The following is a 6000-nucleotide window of genomic DNA, read 5'->3' on the forward strand; positions in this document are numbered from 1 at the left end:
AAGCATGGGGGGGGGGATCATCTGTCTGCTGGTTTATTCTCCAAATGGCTGTACCCGCCAGGGCTGGGGGGGATAGCCAGGAGCCAGGAGCTCCAATGGGGTCTCCCACATAGGTGGCCGGGGGTCCAAGCACTTGGGCCATCCTCTGTGGCTTTCCCAGGTGCATTAGCAGGGAGCTGCATCGGAAGTGGAGCCACCGGGACACAAACCAGGGTGCCTTGACCACTGAGCCATAATGCGACTCCGCTCTCGGGGTATAAGCCTGGCTCTTATTTGGTGCTCGCCCACCACGCCCGCCTGTTCCCCCTGCATTCATGCTTCCACCTCATATTGACCCAAGGCACTGTGACAGGTGTCTCTGGGGCCAATTCTCTTCCAGAGCCCTGAAGGAAGTACTCATGGGACCCCCAAAGCAAAGCAAGTTACCAGGCAAGGGTGCCCCAGGCCAGGGCTACCTCCTGCCTCCCTCGGCCATCCACCACCAGTTAAGGAGCCCTACCTTCTCTGGGGAGAAAGGCCAGCCAGTGATGGGGAGACGTGAATGAGGCTGCCCCCATCTCAGCCCAGAAGCCCGTGTCTACCCAAGAGGTGGCAGTGGCCAAACCCCACAGGAAAATCCCTGCACAGCTGCTGGGGAGCTCCGTGCTGCCATTCTCCACTCCTGCCAGGAGCGCGCCCTGCCTGGGGTGCAGGGTGCTTTGACAGGCTGAGCGCCAGGAAGTGGGCTCCAGACTGAGCAAGGCCCAGCACTGCACCCCTGAGACCCCTGTGCCGGGGGTCCTTGGAGTGGTGCTGCCGCCAGGAGTCATGGGTTGGGGGCCGATTCAGCCAGAGCAACCCCCAAATGAGAACTGATCCAGGAAGCCAGGCCTTCAGGTGCTGTAAGCACAGAGGAGGAGGTGCTTGTAAGCCAGGCAGTCTTCCGGGAGGTGGGGCCCCGCGCTGGCCTCAGAGGTCTCATCTCAGAGATGAGACGCCGCTGGTCTCCTGGCATCTGTGGGCATCCCGGTGTGGTGTGCAAGGCAAGCCCTTTCTGGGGCCTGTCCTTGGGTGTAGCACTGGGAGACCAGCATATCAGGTGAGGGTAGAGGCGGGGCCGGGGGCCAGGGCTGGTAGCTGAGGCATTTCCTGGTGCTGGGGAAGCAGCCGAGGGCTGCACCCTCCCACCCTTCTGCTACTCCCTTGTCCAGGTCTCAGGTCCAACCTGGAATCCCTCTGGAGCATTCTGACCTGGGGCTGCGCAGCCTTGTGCAAACTCAGGGACCCCAAAGGGATCCCACTTCTGAGAAAAGCTGCATCAGCACCCCTACCCCTGTTCCGCCTGCCTGGATGGCAGGGTACCCCCAAACAGCACACACACACACACGGGCATAGCCACGTCGCTTGCAACGATCACCCTTGCTCTGGGCCATCCCAGGAGACCGTTGACCAGAGATTCCCTGCCCTGAAGTCAGCCACCTCCACCCCCCCCCCCAACCCCGTGCCTAAATTTCCAGGCCTCTCTGGGCTGGTCCCGGGTCTCCAGGCAGACGCAGCTTGGCTGGGAGGCTGGGAGAGGAAGTGGGGCTTTGTTGTGCCCGGTCCTCTATCTGAAGCTTGCTATTTCCCACCCTGCTCTGCTTGGCAGGAGAGCGCTCAGCTGAGAAGCCGCCCCCCCCCACCCCGGCTGCCCCGGTGTCCCCTCCCTCCCAGCCCAGCACCATCCATCTCCGTCTCCCCAGAGCAAGGAATGTGGCCGCAGGACACTGGGGGGCTTGTTCCCAATCCCCTTCTAGCTCATTTCACTCGGGCTTTTACAGACTCGCCTCCGTCCCACGGGCCACTGTCTGCGTCCCCCTCCTCCTCACCATTCCTCATGCTTCATTTTGTCCCAACACCATGGAGGAGGGGAGAAGGGTCAAGGAGCCCTGGTGCGGTGTGGGAGCTGGCGGGGGGTGCGGTCCCCTTCTCCCCAGCCACCCAGGCTGGCCTCCGCTGCCCACCGAGCCAGCACCATCCCCGGGATCTGCATGAGCGCCCACTCTGCCAGCCGTCCGCTCACCACCCTTCCTGTCCACGCCCCACCAAGCCTCGATTATCGGCGGAATTAGCAGCGGGCTCCTTGTTGGCAGTTGCTAATTAAGACCATTAATAAATGCAGGTTATTAATGCGGTGGCAGGCGGCAGCTATGAGCATCTATCACCCGCACCCGCGGCCAGGTGCTGGGGCTGGGACGGCTGCTGCTTGCCGCCATCTTGGGCAGGCCTGCTCCATTGCAGCGCCGGCCCTGTGCAGTGAGAGTCGGGGGGTACGGAGGCCCGGTGAAGGACCAGCAGAGCCCTCCAGAGAAATGGAGGGACGACCTGCACTGCAGGGAACCCCAGAATTGGAAGCAGGGAGGCCAGGGTGCTTGTGTGGGAGAGGGACCCTCTGCCCTCGTCCATTCTTGCGGATGAAGTCGACCAGGGCTGGGTGTGCTCCCCGGAGTCGCCCGCTGTCATAACTCGGCGAGCAGAGAGCAGTGAGTTTCTCCACGGGAGGTGGACTCCGCCCCAGGGCTTAGAGGACCCTGTAATGAGGGGTGATGACGCATGTGACAGCGCCGCTTCGCGGGCGGTGACTGAGCACCTGTCCTGTGCTGTCAGCAATGGAACAGCCTCCCCCGCCCCCGCGTACCATGGTCCCTGCTCACAGCGCGTGGCCACCTCCACCAGACTGCGCTGTGTGCCGTGTGACTCCACGTTACCCACAGACACAGCCTTTCCTGCCTTCATCCCTTCCACCCCCTCCTCCTCCTCTTCACCCTCTTCACTGCTCCCCTCCTCCCTTCCTGACCTCTGCCCTCTGCCCTCTGCAGCTCTGGCTGCACAGTGGCATGGCTGGCAAGGAGCTCTCGCCAAGCTGCCTGGGCTGGGCGCTGTCCAGGGTTGGAGCACCTGCTTGCCCTCAGCCAGGACTCAGGAGGAGGTGGATGTGGCCTATGCCGTTGTCCTCTGCCCACTTTCCCGCCATCCTCTCTCGTGCCCCGGGGAAGAGCTTGGGAGGGGCACCCCCCTACACCTGCTTTCCCTCCCCTTCTTCTTCACCCAACTTCACCGTCCTGACTTTGCCGGCAGCTCTGGGAGGAAGGAGGCTCTAAGACTTTGCTCTCCCTGCAACCCGGGCAAAAAGAGAAAAAAAAAAATGTCCTGAAAACAAAACCCTCACAACCTTAAAGTAGGGGAGATTGGTTGGAAGGTTTTTAATCCCTTAATCCCTCTCAGATGGGCCTTGAGAAGCTAATGATTTTCCTAATTATCCCCTCCCATTTTCCCATCGCTCTGTAAGCACTTTCGAGAGGAGTGAAATTCCGAGTGAGCGGCTGTGGGAAGAATGGCGGGCCCGCCTCCCCCTCCCCAGAGTGGGCCCAGAGTCCAGGCGCCTGGAGAGGTGGGGGAAGGGCCAGCGGCGCCCCAGCTGGGGGCTCCCGCTTCCCCCCGACACTGACACCCGTGTGCAAGGCAGGCCTGGGACAATGGGGCGGTCGGGGGCTGCCTGAGAGGGCCAGGTGTGGGGCTGGGGTCCCCTCCGTGTGAATGGGGCATTATCCTGCCTGGAGGATGGGAATGGAGGGTCTCTTTGTGCCCCCTCAGCTCCCAAAGGCCTCTCTGGGTGATAATCACCCTGGGAGCGAGGTGGAGGTGGTAATGAGGGCCTTTACAGGGACCCCAGCCTGCAAGAACAGTTGGCCATTCAGGTCTCCAGCAGCCTGGGATGCCCATCCAGGCCAGCAAACATGGCCGGGCTCTGGGCTCTGATCCTCCCCACGGTGCCTGCTGGACAGAGCGCAGGGGTAGTCTTCTCTGGAGGCCACCCCAAACCTGCTTCCCAACCCTGGGGATAGCCTGTGACCCTCATCTCCCCTCCACTGGACACGGAGTTCCTCTGGGGCCAGACACACCCTGCACCTGACATTGACCCTTGACTTGGCCATGTTGCTCTATTTTATTATTTTTTTAAGATTCAAAAAATCCATCCCACGTGGCCCTGGGTGCATAGCAGGGAGCTGGATTGGAAATGGAGCAGCTGAGACTTGAACTGGTGCCTATACGGGATGCTGGTGCCACAGCACCGCGTCTGTGTTGCTCTATTTTAGTGAATCACTCTCAGGCGTTCTCGTTCTACTCCTACAAACTCCCTATGGGATAAGGGCACCAGCCCCATTTCACAGCCAACAAAACCCTTAAGAGACCCGTCCGGAAGTTACACAGACAGTCAGGGGCGGAGCTGGGAAGGCAGGCAGCCGGCACCAGGTGAGGCATTTGCCCTGGCCTTGCCTCTACCTGAACCACTCACCTCCCAGACGAACTACAGGGCTGCCTTCCGCTCCTCCGTGCAAGGAGACGTCTGGAATCCGCTCTGAAGTAACCTGGGAAGTGAGAGGAAGCAGGTGGGCGTGCCGCTGCCAGGAGATTGGCAGTTGTTGTCGCTAGACTGCAGAGGTGGGGCTCCCTTACACTCTTCTGCTTGTTTTGTAACTATTTAAAAATTTCTGCAAGAAGTTGAACAAAGCCTGCTTTTCCCCAAGCACCTTTTTGTAGATTGCAATCCACCGCCCCCAGCCCAGCGGCTCCTTCCCCTTTCCTATTTGGCTCCAGACTAAGTGGTCACCCTTTATTAGCACCTCTCCCAGCAGTCTCCCACACAGGGTCAGAGGTCACGAGGTCAGAGGTGGGGGTTTGTGCTGGGACAGCAGAGACCCTGGGAGGCTGTGAGCGAAGACTCTCGGCCCCCAGCGCCTATGCACTTGTGTTTCTGGCCTGCGGGGGCCTGCGGGGGCCTTCGGCACCTGGAGCCACAGCCCGGGGGTTCCTCACAGCGCCCCCAGCCTGGGCTAAGCCCCTAAGTGTCCCATTATGCACCATTCATTTCTCACTTTGTCCGGCCCGGCCACAGCCGCGAGTCCTTTTGTCAGTGGGGCCTGGGAGTGCGAGGGGCTATTACCACAAGGCGTCTTTATTCCCAGCCAGGGCAGTAATGAGGAGTCCCCTCCCTGGACTCGCACATTTTGCCGGGTCCCTCCCATTTAATAACTATAATAACAGCCACCATTCACCAGCGCACACTTCGCGGCCACTTTCCATGCAAGCAGCCTCCCCACGCTCTGGGAACCAGCTACTTGCCCAGATCCCCATTTTTCAGATGCGAAAGCTAAGACTGGGTGACCAGAGCTCAGCCGTACAGGCAGGAGAAGGGTTGGGCACGGCAGAACACACAGCAGATTAGCAACGGGGGCAGCGAGATTCTCTCTGGCGTGGGCAGAGGCCGGCCAGCAGCACAGCCCCTGGCCCTCCGGCGGAGGCTTCACTGGCAAAAGCAGAGAGGCTAGCGGGAAGGGGAGGATCTGGAAAGGCCCATGGAGGACACTGGTGGACGTGGGCACAGTGGCCAGGCGAGGCTGGCTGGGAGGGAGGCAGGAGTTCAGTGACAGAAGGGAGAGGTAGAGAGAGGAGACTGACACACCGCTGGCTCCTCCCAGATGAAGAGTCTTGGCAGTTGTCGCAAACTCTGGCCTTTGGGGCTAAACACTGTCCCTCCTCACCCCTTTAATAATAACCATCGTTGTACAAGCAATGCGTAAGGTGGATATTAAATTCATTTCTTTTTTAAAGATTATTTATTTGAAAGTCAGAGTTACACAGAGAGGAGAGGCAGAGAGAGAGAGAGAGGTCTTCCATCCGATGGTTCACCCCCCAATTGGCTACCACAGCCGGAACTGTGCCGATCTGAAGCCAGGAGCCAGGAGCTTCTTCTGGGTCTCCTACGTGGGTGCAGGGGCCCAAGGACTTGGGCCATCCTTTACTGCTTTCCCAGGCCATAGCAGAGAGCTGGATTGGAAGTGGAGCAGCCGGGACTAGAACTGGCGCCCATATGGGATACCGGCGCTTCAGACCAGGGCGTTAACATGCTGAGCCACAGCGCCAACCCCTAAATTCATTTCTGAATAAGTCATTTCCTTCACAAGGAACAAAACTTTAAAG

The sequence above is a fragment of the Lepus europaeus genome, chromosome 5, assembly GCF_033115175.1.
Source record: "Lepus europaeus isolate LE1 chromosome 5, mLepTim1.pri, whole genome shotgun sequence".
Lineage (NCBI taxonomy): Eukaryota > Metazoa > Chordata > Mammalia > Lagomorpha > Leporidae > Lepus > Lepus europaeus.